At 43.9% G+C, this 20,533-nt stretch overlaps 1 protein-coding gene and 1 long non-coding RNA gene across 6 annotated transcripts in view; one reads left to right on the forward strand and one right to left on the reverse strand.

Annotated features, from left to right (window-relative positions):
- The window catches only part of RERE (arginine-glutamic acid dipeptide repeats), a 439,397-nt gene that overhangs the window by 111,901 nt on the left and 306,963 nt on the right, over positions 1–20,533 (forward strand). The window lies entirely within an intron of this gene.
- LOC149125848 (uncharacterized) lies at positions 9,943–11,239 on the reverse strand. The gene is made up of 2 exons (XR_016211307.1): positions 10,966–11,239; positions 9,943–10,785 (listed from the first exon to the last, which is right to left on the reverse strand). It is a non-coding gene; the product is annotated as an uncharacterized LOC149125848 (long non-coding RNA).

A 20,533-nucleotide genomic window follows, 5' to 3' on the forward strand; every position in this document is an offset into this window, starting at 1 on the left:
CCCAGAGCCTGGGACTCCATCTGAGTCTCCCATGTGGATGCAGGGCTCCAAGCAGTTGGACTGTCTTCCTCTGCTTTCCCAAGTGCATTATTAGGGGGCTGGATTGGAAGTGGAGCAGCCAGGATAGGAACCATGCACATGTCATTACTGGAAAAGGAAAGCTCATATTCAGGCAAAAACTGCGCAAAACCAAAAGGTGATGATTTGCTCTGTAATTTCTGGGTTCTGTAGTGGTGAGTTGAGTACCATAAAAGTCTTAATAAAATTCCTCAGAAAAGCATGGATATTTCAAGTTTTAGACACTGGCCTCTTCTCCATTTCCCCACATTAAAGCAGTTGGTTTTGTAAGAATACATTTATTTTATGGAAAAGGGTTTTTTTTTTTTTTTTAATTTATTTGACAGTAGAGTTATAGAGAGAGAGAGAGAGAGACAGAGAGAAAGGTCTTCCTTCCATTGGTTCACTCCCCAAATGGCTGCTACGGCCGGCGCTGCACTGATCCGAAGCCAGGAGCCAGGTGCTTCTTCCAGGTCTTCCACGCGGTTGCAGGGGCCCAAGCACTTGGGCCATCCTCTGCTGCCCTCCTGGGCCGCAGCAGAGAGCTGGACTGGAAGAGGAGCAACCGGGACTAGAACCCAGCGCCCATATGGGATGCTGGCGCTGCAGGCAGAGGATTAACCAAGTGAGCCATGGTGCTGGCTCTGGAAAAGGCTTTTTTACAGATGAAAAAACTCCTTCTCACTTTTCATAATTACTCCCAAAATACATATGTATTATTCTGCTTCTGGCATTTTTCATTCTCCATATTTGAATGCTTGGGGGAACCTACAAAGAATGTATGTCCCCATTATGTATCTGGTTGTTATTGATGGACAATTTGATGTTTGTTGGATTTTCTTGTTGTAAATGGTGCTGTAAAGAGCACCTGTGGATAGTTTAAAATTTTGTTTGTCTATTCATAATAAATTCCTAGATAGGGCATTGCTAGGCATTGTGTTTGCTTTACTGGAGACATTATAAGGTAATTAAACAGGTCAGGTTTCCTTGAAAATGCCTACAGTTTTAGAAAAATCAGGTGTCCTATCTTCAGAAATTTAAAACATATCCTAAAATAAAATGAAGATGGATACTTTTAAAAAATATTTATTTATTTATTTATTTGAAAGGTAGAGTTAGAAGGAGAGAGGGAGAATTGACTTCTACCTGTTGGTTCACTCCCCAAATGGCTGCAATAGCAAGGGCTGGGCCAGGTGTCTTGAATTTCATCTGGGTCTGCCATGTATGGGTGGCAGGGGCCCAAGCAGTTGGGCCATCTTCTGCTGCTTTCCCATGCACATTAGCAGGGAGCTGTATTGGAAGTAGAGCAGCTGGGACTGGAACCAGTGTCCATATGGATGCTGGTGTTGCAGGCAGTGGCTTTACCCGCTCTGCCACAATGCCAGTCCCAGATGGATAATTTTTTAAAAATACCCACTCTTTTTAAAATGAATGTTTATAGTTAATAAAGTAGCAGAATAAATTTGGAGAGACTCTTAATATTTGAGGACAGTGAAATCAGAACTCTAAGCAGGGTGGCTTTATTAAAAAGGAAGTCATGGGGGCCTGTGTTGTGGTGCAGTGGGTTAAGCTGTCGTCCCGTGTGAGTGCCATTTTGAGTTCTGGCTGCTCTGTCTGAACCAGTTCCGTGCTAATGTGCCTGTGACAGCAGCAGAAGATGGCTTGAGTGCCTCGGCCCTGTCACCTGCATGGAGTTTCAGGTTCCTGGCTTTGGCCTGGCACAGCCCTTGGCCATTGAGGCAATTTGGGGAGTGAACCAGTGTGAAAAAATAAAAAGGCTGAGTCATCCCTGCCACTTAGGACGCCTGCATCCACTTCCTGCTGGTGCTGACTGTGGGGGGCAGCAGGTGATAGCACAAATGGCTGGGTCCCTGCTGCTTACATGGGAGACCTGGTATTTGGAGAGTAAACCAGGGAGTTCTCTTGGTGTCCCTCTCTGCTTCTCAAGTAAGTGAAACAAATACATAAAAAAATTGAAGAAAAGAGGCTAAGTCATATGAGACACAGTCGATGACTTTTTGATAGAATTGGGAGAACGGAGCATGTTGGCTGAAGGGAACTTAATGTTGAGTTTGTCCTTTTTGAGAACATGATGTAGTACATTATTCTTTAAGAGAATATTTTGTATACACACACTCACAGACAGGAGTGTGTGTGTGATGTGTACAGACACGGAATCAGGATGCAATGAAAGAAGGTTTGAGAAAGGTATGAGAGGCGGAGCAACGAAAAGAGAAGAAAGTGAGTCTTAACTTGAGTCACATGTCGTGGGTCCTCGATGGATATAAGAAATGAGATAAATGAACAAATACCATGTGTTTAACTAGAACTCTGTGGAATCTCTGGTAATTTGTTGGAAGCAGAGCCGCCTAAGAGGTTGAGAGTGAGCATTTGCAGAAGGGAAGGAAGTGGAAGTTTGGTGATGAGAGAAGGAGTAGTAGTAGCAGCCAGCAGAGGTTGTGGCTTAATGATGTAGCTGGTTAATACATCAAGGCGTTAATAACATGGGTATTCTGTAGGTCGTGTTTTGTGGTGATTAACATGACAATTGTGTTTGCGTTGTTGGTGTAAAATGAGGTAGTGATGTAAGCCACTGTAGAAGGTAAAAACATTCAATTTTAGATTTTAATTAAAAATTACTTGTGAAGATTTTTAAGAATATGGTAAGGAAGATCTTTTAAAATCAAAGTATTTATGCCATTAGCCATTTGAAATAATCACTTGATCTTTAAAATGACCAAATAGATTTGTTTCTCATGTCTTGTTTTCCACAAAGCAAATGATTGGTTTTGTAGCTTTTTTTTTTTTTTTTTTGAAGATTTATTTATTTATTTGAAAGGCTAAGTTAAGAGGCAGAGGCAGAGAGAGGTCGTCTGTCCACTGGTTCACTCCCCAAATGGCTACAACATCCAGAGCTGGGCTGATCTGAAGCCAGGAGCCAGGAGCTTCTTCTGGGTCTCCCACGTGGGGCAAGGACCCAAGGACCATCCTCTGATGCTTTCCCAGGCCACAGCAGGGAGCTGAATGGGAAATAGGGCAGCCAGGGCTCTAACCTGAGCCCATATAGGATGCCAGCACTGCAGGCAGAGGCTTTACCCTATGGCACAGCGCCGGCACCTATAGTTACGGCTTTAAAAAATGGTCCATTTATATGTTGGGCTTCAAAGGAACAAAACAGAGTGCATATACTGAATGTTTCAAAGATTACTTAAGTCAAAAGCCTCCAGATGGTGTGTGCTGCTGAGTTCACAGCTGCATTTCCCACTTGCTTACCAGATTATCTACTAATAATTTTAAGATAGTTGATTAGCAACAGTGGTGTATTCAGGTCTCTGCTGATTTTGAACCCTGGTAGCAGTGGTGACTTTTCTAGTAAAATGGCAGTTGAAGTTATTATAATTATTATTATTATTTTTGTGTGGTCTTCAGGCTTTCTTATTTGGGCCAATCTGTGCTTTACATGAACAACAGAGTGCTTATGCATACAGAAACATAGCAGGGTTCTTTTTATGTGGTGGTCTCTCAGAAGTGAGGTTGGAAAAATTATGTTTTATCATTCAAAAAGATTTTTGTTGTTTTACTAACCTTTTATAATTTTAAACATCTTAAAAATGTGAAATGTGTGGGTGACAAAGGGTAGTTCAAAAAGTTCATGGGAAAATGAAATTAAGGGGCCAGCACTGTGGTGTAGTAGGCTAAGCCTCTGCCTGCAGCATTGACATCCCACATGGGTGCTGGTTCAAGTCCCAGATGCTGCTCTTCCAGTCCAGCTCTCTGCTAATGGTCTGGGAAAGCAGCAGAAGATGGTACCTTGCATCTGTGTGGGAAACCTAGAGGAAGCTCCTGGGTTGGGATCGGCTCAACTCTAGCCGTTGTGGCCATTTGGGGAGTGAACCAGCAGATGGAAGACCTCTCTGTTTCTCCCTCTCTCTGTAACTCTGCTTCTCAAATAAATAAATCATTTTTTAAAGATTTATTTTATTTATTTGAAAGAGTTACAGAGACAGGCAGAGACGAAGAGAGAGGAGAGGTCTTCCATCTGCTGGTTCATGCCCCAGATGGCTGCAACAGCTAGAGCTGTGCTGATCTGAAGCCAGGAGCCAGGAGCTTCTTCCTGGTCTCCCACATGGGTGCAGGGGCCCAAGGACTTGGTCCACCTTCTATTGCTTTCCCAGGCTGTAGCAGAGAGCTGGATCGGAAGAAGCTGGGTCTTGAACCGGCGCCCATATGGGATGCCAGCACCTCAGGCTAGAGCTTTAACCCACTGTGCCACAGCACTGGCCCCAAATAAATAAATCTTTTTAAAAAATGATTTAAAAAATGAAATTAAAAGATAAACTAATTTTGGTGGAAAAAAAATTGAAATCCACCCATATGTGGGGTCTTCAGAAAGTTTACAGAAAGTGCATACTGTGAAGAAGCTATGGATTTAAATTTTTTGTCCCCAAATAAACTTTTTGTTTCATTTTTCCATGAACATTTTGAAGTACATTTGTTACAGTATAATTATTATAACTTCTGTAACTGTGTTTTTTAGTATTATCTTCCAATCAAAAGACAAGACAAAATCTTCAATACATAAATCTCTTCCACAATATGAATTACTTTTTCTGCTACAGATGTATGGTAATTCTTTTGGGAGGAATCAAATTTTACAGAAATATGTATTTATTTGAATGGCAGAGCGGTGCTGGGGAGAGGAGGAGAGAGAAAGAGAGGCGACCGAGAGAGCACGCAAGAGCGCTCCTCCTTCTGCTGCTTTCACTCTCCAAATGCCCACAGTAGCCCCGGCTGGGTCAGGAAAAACATGAGCCTGGAACTCTGTCTGGGTCTCCCATGTAGGAGCCAGGGACTGAAGTACTTGGACCGTCTTCTGCTGCTTTTCCACATATGTTAGTAGGGAGCTGGATCTAAAGTATTTGGGGTGGCTTTGTTACAGGCCAGCAGCTTAACCTGCTGTGCACAGTGTAGGCCCTGGAATCAAAATAGTAACTCTTACATTATTATTCTTGATTAAGCATATTTCTCTTTATTAGCTTAGTAAAATGAGTGGATTGTATCAATTAGATATAAAAACAGGTAGTTTGGAACATTACCCAGAAATTTAAAAAGTACGTGTGGTAGGAAGAAGACATATTTATTTATCAGTTGACCAAAATTATATTAAGAAACTCTGTATCTAGATTGGTTGTTTTGAACAATATATATTTTTGAACATTCTTTTCTTTTGGTTTTCACTGTTTAGCTTTAGTGTTGCTCTTGAGGACTACTTTAATAATTAGGAAAATGACTTGGAAGAGTCGTTGGCCCCCGACCAAGGCAGCGTCTCCTTCCTCAAGGCTGTGCCCGTCCTTTACATCAGTGAGGCCAGAGGGAGTGTTCACTCTTCTCAGTACGCTGGGTGTTCACAAACAATGCTGGGAAATGTGATGATTCCAACAGATCTGGCCTCTTCTTCAGCTTTGCTAGCATGTTTCAGTTCTTTGCATCAGCCTTATCATTAGATAGGGAATATTATGTGGCACAATAAAATTCAGACATTTTTAGTGACTGTTCAAGTGATAGGCTTTATTTTTCAGAATGGTTTTGGGTTTGCAGAAAAGTGAAGCAGAGACTACAGCATCTGTGCATGTCTTTGCATCCCCAGTTTCCCTGGTATCGACATCTCGCATGAGTGATGCACACTGCTACTGCTCGACTATTTTGATGTGTTGTTTATGACTGAAGCCTTAGTTCCCATTAAGGCTCTTTCTTTGTGTAGTACATTGTGTTCGTTCGTTCATTCGTTCATTCGTTCTTTCTTTCTTTTTTTTTTTTTTTTAATTTTTGTGTATTTGAAAGCAAGAGGGATTGAGAAAGAGAGAGACAAAGATTTTCCTGTGGCTGGTTCACACCCCAAATGCCCGTGACAGTTTGGGTTGGACCAAGCTGAAGCCAGGATCCTGGAACTGCATCTGTATCTCTGTAGGGGTGGCAGGGACCTAAGTACTTGAGCATATTAGCAGGAAGCTCAGATCCTACGTGGAGCCCAGACGCAAACCTAGGCACTTTGAAATGGGGTGTGGGTGTCCCGAGTGCATAGTAACTGCTGTGCCAATTGCTTATCCTCATTCTGTGGGTTTTGACAAATGTTGGATGGCATTTATCCATGATTACAGTGGCATCAGAGAATGGTCTTACTGCTCTAAATGTGCCCTGTGCTCTACTCATTCACCCCTCCCTTTCAACCCCCAAGCTCCTAGCAACCACAGATCTTTTAAATGTCTCCGCAGTTTGGCTTTTCTGAACGTCCTGTAATTGGACTTATACGGTATATAGCTTTTTCAGATTGGCTTCTTTCACATAACAACGTGTATTTAAGGTTTTTCCTTGTCTGCATTGCTTTTTATCACTGATGACGTCCCGTTGTGTGGATGTGCTCCATCTGATTTATCCTTTCATCTTCTGAAGGATGTCTTGGTTGCTACCACATTTTGGCAATTATGGAGAAAGTTGCTGTAAATGTTTGTGTGCAGATTTTTGTATGGAGCTGTTCTTAACTGCTTTAAGTAAATACCAGGCAGTGTGTTTGCTGTTTTGTATGGCAAGAGTGTGTTTAGTTTTGTAAGAAACTGCCGTACTGTTTGTCTTCCGAAGTGTCCGTGCCATTGTGCATACATACAAGCAGTGAATGAGTATTCCTGGCTTTGTAAGCTTGCTTGTTTTGGGAATTACAGGATTTGTGGAGTTTAGCCCTTTTTAGTTATTTGAAATTTTTTTACTGATGTCAGCTGATTGCAATTTTGATTTTTCTCTACTGTTTGCCATAGTGTGGAGAAATTTTGAATCCTCCAGGGGTATTGAATAAAGGTCTAAATTTAAAAGAAACAATATGGTCTGATTAGATTGTTTTCTTTATTTGAAAGAGATTCAGAGAGAGAGAGAGAGAGAGAGGAAGAGAGGGAGAGATTTTACTTGCTCACTCTCCTGATTCCTATAACAGTTAGGGCTGGGCCGGACCAATGCCAGGATCCCAGAATTCAAGAATCCTACATGGTGGCAAGGACCCAAGTACTTGAGCCATTACTTGCTGCCTCTCTAGTGTGCATTAGCAGGAAGTTGGAGTCAGGAGTGGAACCACGACTGAAATCCCTTCGATATGGGATCTGGACATCTCAAACTCCATCTTAACTGCTGCACCAAGTGCCTACCCCCGATCAGATTTTAATGGAGGTAATTTTGTTACAATGATATTAGACTGTGGTTCATGTAAAGTGTGGTATTGATTCATCAGTGGTCCCATGTGTCATTATATACTCTTAGTTTCCTTGTGTGCTTCATTTTCAAGTTTTCTGAAGTGGATATTGTATTTGAAATTTTAGAAATAACTTATTTTGCCAAGGTCATTATTTGCTAGATCTGCATAGGCTTAAAGATGATATATTCTTGAGAATGGATATTGTGGCAAAGCCGGCTGAACTGCTGCTTGGGATACCTGCATTCCTTGTGAGGGTGCCCGGTTTGAGTCCTGGCTGCTCTGCACTTCCAGGCCAGCTTTGTTAATGGGCCTGGAAGGCAGCAGGTGTTGGCCCAAGTGTCTGAGTCTCTGCCACACCTACACAGGAGATCTGGATCGAGTTCTTGGCTCCTGGCGTCAGCCTGATCCAGCCAGGGCTGTTGTGGGCTTTTGGGGCGTGAACCAGCAGAGGAAATACAGATCTGCTCCCTGTCCCCCGCCCACTTCACTCTGACTTTCAGATAAGTAAATCTTTAAAAAGGATTTATTTATTTATTTTTATTGAGGACCATTTATTTGGATGACCCAGGTACTCAGAAATGAGGCAGAATTGATGCTGTCCTTGGAGCTTATAATGTACGAATTCCAGTTGCAGTAGTGAACAACCAGTGGTTCATTATGTGGCAGTTACTGCACTTCTAAGAGGAGAGTGGAGCTACGTTGAGCTGTGCCTATTTAGAGCATTTTGTCCAGAACTAGTAGCTTACTGGAATTTAGCATCTGCCGTACTCTTCAGGCACCCAAGCCTTTGGCTATGAAGGTGATATTCGTGATGATCATGCAGGGCATTAATTCCTGTCAGGAATTTTTTAGGTTTTTTTTTTTTTTTTTTAAATTAAGATTTATTTATTTATTTATTTGAGAGGCAGAGAGAGAGAGAGAGAGTCTTTCATCCACTGGTTTATTCCTCAAATGACTGCAACAGCGGATCTAGGCTGATCTGAAGCCAGGAGCCTGGAGCCTCCTCGCAGTCTCCCACACCAGTGCAGGAGCCCAAGGACTTGGGCCATCTTCTGTTGCTTTCCCAGGCCGTAGCAGAGAGCTGGATCAGAAGTGGAGCAGCTGGGACTTGAACAAGCTCCCATAGGGGATGCTGGCACTGCAGACCGAGACTTTACCACGCTGCGCCCCAATGCCAGCCCCAATTATGATGGTATTTTCAAGGTAAAGAAATCTCCCACTTCTTAACCTGCTCCACCACAGTGGCCCCCCCCCCCCACCCCCGGCTCATTTCCCACTTCTTATATTCTGTCATGGGACTGAAACTATAGTGGTGAAATGCCTGGATTTCTCTCTCCTGACACAGGGAGAAAAGCAGAACTTGGGAATTCTTTGTGCCCCTGGTTAGAATTGAGGTATGAAATTTCTGTGAAGTGCCATGACTTGAGGAGACAGATAGAGCACCTGCATTAGTGTTTAGAATATGTTATCCTGCATTAGTGTTTAGAATATGTTATCCTGCATTAGTGTTTAGAATATGTTATCCTGCATTAGTGTTTAGAATATGTTATCCTGCATTAGTGTTTAGAATATGTTATCCTGCATTAGTGTTTAGAATATGTTATCCTGCATTAGTGTTTAGAATATGTTATCCTGCATTAGTGTTTAGAATATGTTATCCTGCATTAGTGTTTAGAATATGTTATCCTGCATTAGTGTTTAGAATATGTTATCCTGCATTAGTGTTTAGAATATGTTATCCTGCATTTGGTCCAGGCATTGGTTTGCTATTCAGTCTTGCTGATGAGTGTGATAGGATGTGGGAGTTATTTGTAACTCAGAAGATTGCCATTCATTTTAGTTGAGGTGATTTGAGGACTCTTCATCAAAGAGTTGGAAGAGATGTTGGAAGTTGCACACTTTAAGCAGTTAAAATCAGCTTCCAAACTCAGTATGCACTCTGCCCATCATTCTGCAAGAAGTCTGGGTCTCTATAAAACCCAGCAGAACACACTATATTGCTGCATTTCCCATGGAAATTTTAACAGAGAAAATTAAAAAAAAAAAAATTTCTGCTCAGAATATATTTTAGACAAAACTTTACTGAGATGAAATTAACTTACTGGCCGGCGCTGTGGCTCACTAGGGTAATCCTCTGCCTTGCAGCGCCGGCACACCAGGTTCTAGTCCCGGTCGGGGCGCCGGATTCTGTCCCGGTTGCCCCTCTTCCAGGCCAGCTCTCTGCTGTGGCCCGGGAGTGCAGTGGAGGATGGCACGGGTGCTTGGGCCCTGCACCCCATGGGAGACCAGGAGAAGTACCTGACTCCTGCCATCAGATCAGCGTGGTGCGCCGGCCGCAGCACGCTGGCCGAGGCGGCCATTGGAGGGTGAACTAATGGCAAAAGGAAGACCTTTCTGTCTCTCTCTCTCACTGTCCACTCTGCCTGTCAAAAAAAAAAAAAAAAAAAAATTATCAGACAATTCCTCAGTTAAAAAGGTTTACAGATCAGTGATTTTTTTTAGTATATTCTCAGTTGTGCAACTATCATTGTGATAAAATTAGAAATAAATTTTATATAGCTATTCCTGGTGATTAATGGAATGTTGATAGATAATCTTTATGTGTAAATTTGTACTTCTCTGACTAAGAATGAACTGGTACTTCACAGTTTCTTTTCTTTTTTTAAAGATTGATTTATTTATTTGAAAGTCAGAGTTACACAGAGAGAGGAGAGGCAGAGAGAGAGAGAGAGAGAGAGGTTTTCCATCCGATGGTTCGCTCCCCATTTGGCTGCAACGGCTGGAGCTGAGCTGATCCAAAGCCAGGAGCTTCTTCCAGGTCTCTCACGTGGGTGCAGGGGCCCAAGGACTTGGGCCATCTTCTATTGCTTTCCCAGGCCATAGCAAAGAGCTGGATTGGAAGTGGAGCAGCCTGGTCTCAAACTGGCACCCATATGGGATGCCGGTGCTTCAGGCCAGGGCCTTAACCCGCTGAGCCACAGCGCCGGCCCCCACAGTTTCAATATATTATTGGTTTTGAGCATTTAAACTTTGCTTTTGTTTAGAGTGGTCTGACATAATGGAGTTAACTTCAGCCCAAGGTTATTAAATCCTTTGGTAACTGATGACTCCCTTCAAGATGTGATGAAGTAGTTATGAAAATGGCATGAAAATCGGATGTAATCTTGTTCAGCATATTATCTGGAAAACTGCAGCTTTCCTCAAGCATTGTTTTTATATTTGATAAACTCTGAATGTTAGACACTTGCCATTTTCTGCAGTTTGTTAAAGAATTTTTCATTTGTTAATAGAAAATCAGTGAGCCCTCATGTTTCAGATTAGATGTATTTTTTAGTGTTGATTCCCAGTTGATTCATAAAATTCAAGAGGACCCTTAAGGCTACTGGGAACTCATAGTTTAGTTTTCTAGTCCATTCACATACTCAGTTTCCTAGATGACTGTTTCATACTTTCTCCTTTTGTACTTCCTCTTCATCTTCACACAGGGCTTCCTGTTTAAGTGAGAAAACCAAAGCAGTCCAAAGAGACGGCGGGCCCTCAGCACCGCACCCCCCCCCCCCCCCCGCCCCGCCCCGCTTTCCTGCAGGGTGTGCGCTGCCTCTCTGCGGAACTCTGAGCGCCCCCAGCTTCCCCAGTCATTTCCTGTCTGTTCAGTAATCCCAATAACTTACAAACGTGTGGCTCTGCTTCTGTCTTAAAACAGATGTAAATTCCCATTTTTGGAATTTCCCCACTTTGCTTGCCGGCGTCTCTGCTGCCGTCGCCAGGATGCTTGTCAAGAGCGGTCTGTCCTTCTCGAGGTCTTGTCTCTGAAATCGCCCCCTGGTGTTCCTGGGAAACTGCTTTGCCCAACTGCTCCCTCTGCCTGTGTTTGTTTTTCCAAATGTCTGCATGGCTCACTCTCCAACTGCCTCACTGAGGCCGGCCTTGACCCTCGGGCCGTGCTCCTGGTTCCCTCTACTTAGCTATTTTCCCCTAGAGTAAAAGTTAATGGAAAATGTGTGTTATGAAAAAGCTATGCGTGGAGGTCAGCACTGTGGCATAATAGGCTAAGCTTCTGCCTGTGGTACCGGCATCCCATTTGGGTGCCAGTTCATGTCCTGGCTGCTGCTCTTCAGATCCAGCTCTCTGCTAATGGCCTGGGAAAGCAGTGGAAGACGGCCTAAGTGCTTAGGCCCCTGCTCCCATGTGGGAGACCAGGAGCTTCAGGCCAGAGCATTAACCCGCTACGCCACAGCGGCGGCCCCGTGAAATTAATTTTATCTTGGTTAATAGGCTATTTCTAGATTCTAGGTGGATAAATTTAACTGAAAATAGTTTACAAATTATTACATTAATTAATCTGGGTTATGCTTAATCTGAAAACAGAAGAACAAATTACCTTGCTTTCTAATTTGATGACCTGTTTTGAACATATCTCTCCCCCCCCTTTTCATCTTCTAATGCTGTTTGTAAGATGAATATTGAATCTTTTATATTGATTATTGATATGTCATATCCAGGTATTCTGTAACTAGTTCAGTTTCTTTTCACTTCTGTTAACACTCATTTAAAAATAAAGATGGAAAATTTACTCTGGTTTTCAGAGTGAAAGAAACAATAGATAAAAATTTATTCAGAAGTTACTAAGCTAAATTTGTAAGAGCTAAATTTATCAGTTGGGATCTGAAGAGGGTTAGTAAAAAATGGGCCTTCAGGCCGGCGCCGCAGCTCACTAGGCTAATCCTCCACCTGCGGCGCTGGCACCCCCGGTTCTAGTCCCGGTCGGGGCACCAGATTCTGTCCCGGTTGCTCCTCTTCCAGTCCAGCTCTCTGCTGTGGCCCGGGAGTGCAGTGAAGGATGGCCCAAGTGCTTGGGCCCTGCACCCCATGGGAGACCAGGAGGAGGCACCTGGCTCCTGGCTTTGAATTGGTGCAGCACGCCGGCCGCTGCAGCCATTGGTGGGTGAACCAATGTAAAAGGAAGACCTTTCTCTCTCTCTCTCTCTCTCTCTCTCTCACTGTCTAACTCTGCCTGTCCAAAAAAGGACGGGGGAGGGGGGCTTTAATTGAAAACTGGTAGCTAAGATAGAAAGCAACTGTGAATTAAGATTTGTAACTCCAGAGGTTAGTGCTAAATATTTGGGTGAGTAAAGGGATTTTCAATTGAGTTGTGGTGTTGGCTTCTGGAAATGACTGGTCCTGAAGCCACTGCTACTGCAGGAGGTGAATGCATGCAACTTTGTCAGTGTAGGGAGGACGCGAGGGGCATCAGCTTCTGCTTGGTCTTGATTGTCTCCTATGGGAGCCACAATGATTATTTTACCCAGATTTATTTTATTTATTTGAAAGAGTGGAAGAGCAAGATATATGTATATATCCCAATTGTTGGTTCACTCCCCAAATGGTGCCGGCATCCAGCGCTGGGCCAGGCTGAGGCTGGGAGCCCAGAACGCCACCCAGGTCTCCCATGTGGATGGCAGGGACCCAAGCACATCTTCTGAGTGCGTTAGGGAGCTGTGTTGGAAGCAGAGCAGCCGGGACTCCAGTCGGCACTTCATGACTCCGGCCCTTTAATCAAATATTTTTTGAACCAGATTATTGCTTAATTCATCATTCTTGTTTTTTTAATTCCTTGTTGAAGTAAGTTGGTTTTCAGTCCCCCCTCCTTTTAACTATAAATCTGACACTTGGTGCCAATCAAACAAATCAACCAGTGATTTAATCAGCTTTCACCTTTCAGTGTTGGCTCTGTCGCAGGGGAGAGGGCCTTTTTATTTATGCCCAGGACATTTATTGGGTGAGAAATTATTTCTTGCTTTCTGACGTGGCCTTGATAATACTGGATTGTCTAGCAAAGTTGTCTATAATTTAAGTAAATGTTTTAACATGCTTAATTATATAGTATGCTAATTCACTAAAAATATATTTGGTCACTGAAGTATTCTTTTTTTTTTTTTTAAAGATTTATTTATTTATTTGGAAGTCAGAGTTGCACAGAGAGAAGAGAGGCATCTATCTAGAGAGGTCTTCCATCCGCTGGGTCACTCCCCAATTGGCCACAATGGCTAGAGCTGGGCTGATCTGAAGCCAGGAGCCAGGAGCCTCTTCCCGGTCTCGCATGCGGGCGCAGGAGCCCAAGGACTTGGGCCATCTTCTACTGCTTTCCCAGGCCATAGCAGAGAGCAGGATCGGAAGTGGAGCATCTGAGACTCTGGCACACATATGGGATGCTGGCGCTTCAGGCCAGGGCGTTAACCCTCTGTGCCACATCCTGGCCCCTGAAGTATTCTTTAAAATGAAAGCTTTTGGCCCTCTTTGAACCGATAAAAATTTCAGTCATGCTTTATCATGGTTCTAAATAGAAATTTTATTTAGTGTCTTTCTGTTGTTAAGATCTTCTTGGTGTTCTAATGTAATGATTTGAGGTCAGTGCTAAAAAACTTATAAACATAATATTGTTAACCTAGTTTTGAATGAGGGCCTATGCAGTGTTTATCTTTAGTGAAGATTAGGTTGCAGTAGCCCCCAGGGAGTTTGTAGTTTGTTTGTTTGCTTTTTTAAGGGAAGTCATCCAGGGAGTCTACTTTATTTCTGATTTCTGTCATGAATGAATGCGGTTCCTGCTGTTCTGTGGAGCAGCCCCAGGGGCTCGCTGCCTTCCTCGAGGGGCCTGCAGTGAGGGGGTTGCAGTTTTCCTGTGTGTGAAAGAGTTCTGTACAACATCTGTTTCTCTTTAGCAGAGTTCAGCAACTTGGTTTCTTCAGTCTTTCAGTAGAATCATTTGGTCTGAGTGGTGCCCTTTGGTGCTACTCTTAGGCAGAGAAGTAAGGAGAGAGTGAAGAACAAGCCTGGAGGGAGGATGGAAAGACAAGGAAGATGGGGGTTGCATCAGCTGTGGAGAGCCTGGCTGTGCGTGGTGCAGCGTGGCCTGCCAGGGCCCATCGTCTTCCACCTGAGTTTTCCAGCTTTTGTGTTCCTAATCCTACAGGCATTTGACACCTAGAATATTTCGTAGTTCATAACATTTGCTTTATCTGGATTATAACATATTCAGTTGAAGTTTGGGATCACACCAATGGCATTTTAGGCCCATTCCTTTTTTGTTGTTGTTGACAGAGTGGACAGTGAGAGAGAGAGAGAGAGAAAGGTCTTCCTTCTCCGTTGGTTCATCCCACAATGGCCGCTGCGGCCGGCGCACCGCACTGATCCAAAGCCAGGAGCCAGCTGCTTCTCTTGGTCTCCTACGCGGGCACAGGGTCTAAGAACCTGGGCCATCCTCCACTGCACTCCCGGGCCACAGCAGAGAGCTGGACAGCAAGAGGAGCAACCGGGACAGAATCCGGCGCCCTGACCGGGACTAGAACCCGCAGTGCCGGCCTTTTTTTTTTTTTTTTTTTTTTTTGTGTGTGTGTGTGTGTGAAGAAAGTGAGGCTGACTTGCTGAGTAATAGACCCTGGTTTCTGATCGGGATCTTTGGGCTTTCCCAGTGCTCATTCTACCAAATCGTAATACTGAGTAATTCTGTTTCCCATCATTGGCTCTGTTATCATCCTGAGACTGAGATTCTTGATTGCTCTTTTTTGAATTAAGGCAAGCAGAAGCATCACTTCTCATTTTGAATAAAGGCTCAGTTGAAAGCCTGGGTAAGGCTGGCGTATCTGTGAAATAGGAGTTATTACCTGCCTGTCTAATGTTTATTGCTTATTCTTGAACAATCACTATATGTTTCACATTTCTGAATATTGAGACATTAGTGAGTTAGTGTAGTTATCTTTATTTTGTAAATAACAATTTTATCACTAGTTTGTTACAAGACATTGTCAGTATATGGTGGACATACTGACTTTAGTAAGCTAAGCAGATACACTGAGACACGCTCACATCATTTTGAGAAAGGCTATGTTGGGTCTAAGTCAGTAGGCAGATTATTAAAGTTGGTACCAAGACAGACTGCGCACAGGAAAACAAGAAGCCACATGTGGGGAGCAACTCGGACTAGACTAAGTTACTGGAATTAAGACTTATTCTATGCATCTGCTCTCCCACAATATGGCGCTGAGAAGGGAGAAACAGCTTCTACACAGCTGCCTCCAGTTCAACCAATAAACTGTAGGACCTGCTCCTGATTGGAGGAGAGCAGCGTGCTCGGCGTGTGGGTAGCAGAGTTGGGATTGGCGGAAGAGGACTATAAAGGAGGAGAGAGACAACATGCACGAGGAACATCTATCTGAAGGAACACCTGTGCAGCCCCCGAGAGAGCCGGCCGGCGGTGTGCCGCTCCCCCGCGGAAGTGGGGAAAGTGGCAGGGGGAACCGCCCTTCCACGGAGGTGGAAGGGACGGTAGCCAACCTGGGAAGAACCAGCAGCAAACCCGGGGAGGGCCGAGCAGACAAAAGAACAGCGCAGGGTCCTGTGTCTTTCCTCTGCAAAGAGGGGGAGTGACATAATGGTGCCGTGACTCGGATGTGAAGCCTAGGCAGGGTTTTGTGTCGTTCCTCCAGGAAGAGGGGGAGCGACAGCCACATACATTTTTATACTGTCAGAACAGAAACTGTAATGTAAGCGGATTCTAAGGTTGTGCTGCTGTTAGCAAGATTTCCATTAAAATGTGAAAAATTTATTGTTTCCATGAATGTTACAAAAGAACTAAGATAATTTAGTTGTAATTATTAGACATGAAATTTTGAAAGATATAGATTCTGAGTTATGGCAGGAAAGAAACAAATTCCCATTTCACACACGATTAAGCCGAGCTGATCTCATGATCGGACACAGGGAAAATCTAGGGGGTGAGGAAGGTAGAATTCTCTGTCACTTAAGTGCAGATAGAGCTAGGATTCAAAGTAAAAGATTAAAACAAGCCCACGGCTCTTTGAGGTGTTTGTGTACTTCTGCTGAAACGAGTAAGTAGGGTATACAAAATATTTCTGGTGTAGTGAGTGTTTACTTCTCAAACCAAGTTGAGTTATTATATTTTCCCAGCTCTCTCAATATGAGTATTAGGATATCAAAGAGTTCCCTTCCACTGCTCTTCTATTTCCTTAATGCTGCCCTTAAATTCTAAACAAGGGTTTGTATTTGTTTTTCTTGGGTTTTGTGAAAATCTATGGTGATTATGTGAGCATCAATTTCAGGTTAAGTTTTGTCTGTGCTGGTGTATAGTGTTACACAAAATTCCATTTCATTTTTTTTTTTTTTTTTTTTTTTGAACGGCAAAGAACGGGAGAGAGCTCTTTTATCTTCTGGTTCACTCCCCAAGTGTTTGCAACAGCTAGGCTAGGCAGGGCCAAAGCCAGAAGCCTGGAACTTATATAAAAGTTTCCCACATGATATGGCGCCGGCACACTGGGTTCTAGTCCTGGTCGGGGCTCTGGATTCTGTCCCGGTTGCCCCTCTTCCAGGCCAGCTCTCTGCTGTGGCCTGGGAGTGCAGTGGAGGATGGCCCAAGTGCTTGGGCCCTGCACCCCATGGGAGACCAGGATAAGTACCTGGCTCCTGCCATCGGATCAGCGCAGTGCGCCGGCCGCAGCGCCATTGGAGGGTGAACCAACGGCAAAGGAAGACCTTTCTGTCTCTCTTTCTCACTGTCCACTCTGCCTGTCAAAAAAAAAAAAAAGTTTCCCACATGAGTATCAGGGACCCAACTACTTTTTTTTTTTTTTTTTTTTTTTTTTTTGGGACAGATAGAGTTAGTGAGAGAGAGAGAGAGAGAAAGGTCTTCCTTCCGTTGGTTCACTCCCCCAAATGGCCGCTATGGCCGGAACTACACCGATCCGAAGCCAGGAGCCAGGTGCTTCCTCCTGGTCTCCCATGCCGGTGCAGGGACCCAAGCACTTGGGCCATCCTCCTCTGCCCTCCTGGGCCACAGCAGAGAGCTGGACTGGAAGAAGAGCAACCGGGACTAGAACCCGGCGCCCACATGGGATGCTGGCGCCTAAGGCGGAGGATTAACCAAGTGAGCTATGGCACTGGTCCAGGGACCCAACTACTTTAGCCATCACCTGCTGCTTTCCAGGGTACACATTAGCAGGAAGCTGGAATTGGGAAGCAGAGCCGGGACTTGAATCCAGAGACTCTGATATGGGATGCTGGTTGGGACCTGTGTCTAGCACATACACACATTTTCTTGTTTTAATAGAATACTTGTGATATAGAACTTAATGTTACCCAATCTCAAATTTTGTTGAGACATTTAATAGCACATTTTAATCTGTGGCTAAATGTAGACATTAATGATTTTAGGTTTCATCTCACATTTTATTTTGTAGAATAATAAAGAGAGAATGATTAAGCCAAGTAAATATTTGCCCTTTTGCCAAAGTGTTAGATGTTCTAAAATTAAATATTTACTATAGAAATTAAAGCTTGGTTAAATTGAAGAACTAGCTATCTTATGTTTTAAAATGACTGGGTAAGATGTGCTTCCTTTTCAAAGCACCTGACAAAGATATTAAGGGAAAGACTCCCTAGTTATTAAATAATTCAACATGTGACTAGCTATCTATGAAATCTTATAACTTATTCCTTTTATATAACATTCCTGTCGGGTGTGGTTTGGAAGTGCCTGCACTACCGGAAGAGCTATTTGATGGGAGAGTTACTTATTGATGGCTGTTGCCTTTCTTTTCCATTTTTTTATCCTAAATGATTTTTGTTAGCTTTTTTTTAAGTTAGAAAAGAAAGGACAGCTAGGACGATGTGTTTGGCTTAGTAGTTAGGCCATCCCTTTCAGACTCATATTCCGTATATCAGAGTCTGGCCTCTGCTCTCCATCCTGCTTCCTGCCAGTGATGGCTTCAGTACTTTGGTCCTTGCCACCCACATGGGAGATCTCACCTGAGTTCCTGGCTTCTGGCTTTGGCTGGCCCAGCCCTGGCCATTGTGGGCATTTAGAGAGTGAACCAGTGAGTGGAGTTCTTTCTGTTTCTATCTCCCTCTCAAAAAATAAAAGATTTAACAAATTTTAGAAAGACATGATTTTAAAAGCCAAAAGGAAATTAGGTTTTGGGGGTGTTTCCTCCCCATTTTGGCATTTCTGTAGCTCGGTGCTTACAATAATTTCATGAGGAATTTTCAGATTTCCATTCTCTCCTTTGTTTACGTGAGTTCCTACTTTTCTGTGGTCCTCCAGGCAGGTGGGTCAGCCATTGGAAATTTACAGTTTAGCGAGGACCCAGGGTGACTTTTGTGTGGTGGTGTTGTTCATGTGTTCCTGCAGGACTGACCTATATTAGTGGGAAACAGTTTTTTTTACCTTTAAAATGTTTACTGTCTCTCTTGCTGGATTCGAGTGTTCTCAATTTGCAGTTCCTGTTCTGAGCTGGATGTGAACAGTGAGTGTTCTCTCACTTCTAAATTGGTAAGGTTTTTCACACCTCAGCAGGCAGCTGAGGTGGCATAAATCTTCCTTTTCCTTTTATCCTGAGTGCCTTCTCTTCTGCTAAGGACCCACTGAAACATAGATGCTGCAGTTCACAGACTTGTTACCTTGAAGCCACACTGACTCTCAGAGCTAAGACTGCTTTCAGCCTCCCCTTCATCCCCTTTCCTGGCCCATGTGACTTTGTCATTGAACGTCCTGTGGACACCTTTCCATTAAATGTAGAGATTTCCTGGGAAGGATTTACGTTACAGACCACTGCACTACTTCTGCTTGTTTTCTCGGATTCAGGAGTTCTTTGGACAGAAGGGATGTTTGTGCACCTTTTGGTCTCTTCTGCTGCAGATGGCTGACCTTTCCCTTAGAACAGAAGAGTGCTCAGGCGAAACACAGTTCATGTGTTCATCAAGGTGTTTCCAGGCTTTTCTTCTTAGAATGAAACAACCGCCAGCGCCGCAGCTCACTAGGCTAATCCTCCACCTGTGGCGCCGGCACACCGGGTTCTAGTCCCATTTGGGGCGCTGGATTCTGTCCCGGTTGCTCCTCTTTCAGGCCAGCTCTCTGCTGTGGCCCGGGAGTGCAGTGGAGGATGGCCCAAGTGCTTGGGCCCTGCACCCCATGGGAGACCAGGAGAAGTACCTGGCTCCTGGCTTCAGATCAGCACAGCGTTGGCTGTAGCGGCCATTTGGGGGGTGAACCAACGGAAGGAAGACCTTTCTCTCTGTCTCTCTCTCACTGTCTAACTCTGCCTGTCAAAAAAAAAAAAAAAAAAAAAAGAAACAATAACCAAAAATAGAATGATAACCACTAAAAAAAGTCTTTCTGGCTTTCCCCTCTTTCCCCCAAATCCGTATGAGATGTGCTTTGATCTCCTGTGCAGTCACTCTTGGGGAAACTAAACGCTTGCCCCAGCCCCACCCTTGTGACAGCACATCTGTCACAGACGTCCCGAGAAGGCAGATCTCCCCTCATCACCCTTGTAAAGCCAGCATCATAGTCATGCCTTAGGGAGAGATGTTTAGGGTTTATATTTGAGAGAGGAATTTTATAAAACAGCCCGCCCACATCCTGATTCCTCTCCATGCCCCCTGCCTGTGTGTGAGCAAATTGTAATAATCAGCGAGAGCAGCAGGTCACACTGGCGAGGCGCTTGGAGTCTTTGCGATGATATTTCAAATATTCTTGACAAAAAAGTGATTCAAAGCATGTGTGTCTGAAATTCAGTGCCACAACTCTGCCTGTCATCTTGTTATAAATACAGAGGAAATGTATCAGCTTTGTAGAAATTAGGATTTTGTTTTTATTATGAAGAGTAATGTGCAGTCTCTCTGTACACAGATGGCAATTGCATAGGTTAGACAGATCCTTTGAGGGCAGAGAGAGGATTTCATCCAGACTGTCATTATGTGCACAGCCTGTCTGCGGGAGACCCTCAGCCTTGATCTTCGAGTGATGGCATAATACGTTGCGTGAGTCAGAGGAGATTGGTGTGGAAAGGGGACTCTGCAATGAAAGAGTGCTGATGCTGGCAGATAATGGGGCCTGTGATTCTAAAACTTGGCAGATGTGGCTGTGTTGGATAAAGATAGAAGGGAGAAAAATGCTTTCTTGCTCTTTTTCTACCTTAGGTCAAGTTGTGTAAACTGCTGAAGGAGTGGAAGAGTAGAGCCACAGATCGCTGCGGGACACTCTTGCTGTCTTTTCTAAGAACCAACTTATCTACTGCCTTTGTGAGAGTCAGGGATAAAGCCTCCAGTTTCACATTTGTGCATATTTTTGTACTTTTTTTTAAGAGTTATTTTTATTTATTTTAAAGGCAGAGTTATAGAGAGGCAGAGGGAGAGAGAGAGGTTTTCTATACTCTGGTTCACTCCCCA

This window comes from Oryctolagus cuniculus, chromosome 7 (genome assembly GCF_051225735.1).
Source record: "Oryctolagus cuniculus isolate XC-2025 breed Fujian yellow rabbit chromosome 7, ASM5122573v1, whole genome shotgun sequence".
In the NCBI taxonomy this organism is placed as follows: domain Eukaryota; kingdom Metazoa; phylum Chordata; class Mammalia; order Lagomorpha; family Leporidae; genus Oryctolagus; species Oryctolagus cuniculus.